Genomic DNA, 1135 nt, shown 5'->3' with positions numbered 1-1135 from the left:
CCATGATCACCAGAGGCAATCTTGGAGGCTGGTTAACACAATCTTTCTTCCTGAGGCTTTCCAGATTCACTAATTTCATATGCCCTGCCTCCCTGTTCTCAATAGCTCAAATTCTTTAAAAATCAGAGCTCTTGGACATCTGCCCCATAAAATCACATTTTCTGTTTTTCTTAATTGTTTAGTATTATAAAGTGTGAACTTGCAAAATTGCATTGTTAATTATCAAATGACATAGTGCCAAGGAATTTTGTTCTCTAAAATCCTAGATTGTCAGAAGGTTGGTTGTTCTGAGAGTCTACCAGTGAGAACAGAATGTCCCTTTCTTGCCTGGCAAATTTGAACTCTTTTAGTCACTTTGACTTACAAAAACAGTCTCAATTTCTAGTGCAGAGGTTCAGATAAGGGATTTTCAGAGGCAATATTCTACGTTAATCTTAAATGTATGTTTCTAAGGAACTAGAATCTTGAATCTGCTTCTCAGTCCAGGTCTGACATTACATACAGCTCTGATTTGCTTTGAGCATATCAAGCACTGCTTTATTTAGTTTTACCTAAACGCCTGTCTTCTTCTAAATACTATAATGATTCCTCATTTCTTCCTTATTATTTTTTTTTTTTGAGACATGGCCACAATTCCTCTGCTGTATAATGTCCTTTGCTATAGCAAGTTAATAAACTTACCTTTTTGGGTTACAGATTTGTTCCTAGTGATCTTTATCAGATGGGCTTTATCAATAGCTAAAATTATTTGAGCTCAAATAACTAATGTAATTTTTTAGACTCTCCCACGATTCTTGAACAAGGGTACTTTTTAGAATGTTTTGTCAATGGGTCATTTCTCTTTCCTCTGAATGTTTTGAAATTTATTTTCTAAACAGACTATTTTTGACTAATCTTGCTTGTACTTCCTTCATTGTTACAAACTCTAAGATGAAACTGTTACTTTCTTACACAGTTTCCAACTCTTTTTCTAGCACTTTGCAATTTATTACTGAATTAGTAATTTCCTCTTTTGTCCTCCTGAGTGAGTCCTTCTGTCCTTTAGAATTTAGCTACAGAATCAGCTAAAGCCTTCATTTAAAGCTTTAGACAAAACTAAATATTTTGCTGTTTGTGATCTCGTAGCACCTTGTTC

Source organism: Cebus imitator, unplaced genomic scaffold (genome assembly GCF_001604975.1).
Source record: "Cebus imitator isolate Cc_AM_T3 unplaced genomic scaffold, Cebus_imitator-1.0 Scaffold633, whole genome shotgun sequence".
In the NCBI taxonomy this organism is placed as follows: domain Eukaryota; kingdom Metazoa; phylum Chordata; class Mammalia; order Primates; family Cebidae; genus Cebus; species Cebus imitator.
The sequence above is the reverse complement of the archived record's forward strand: the minus strand, read 5'-3'. Positions refer to the sequence as shown.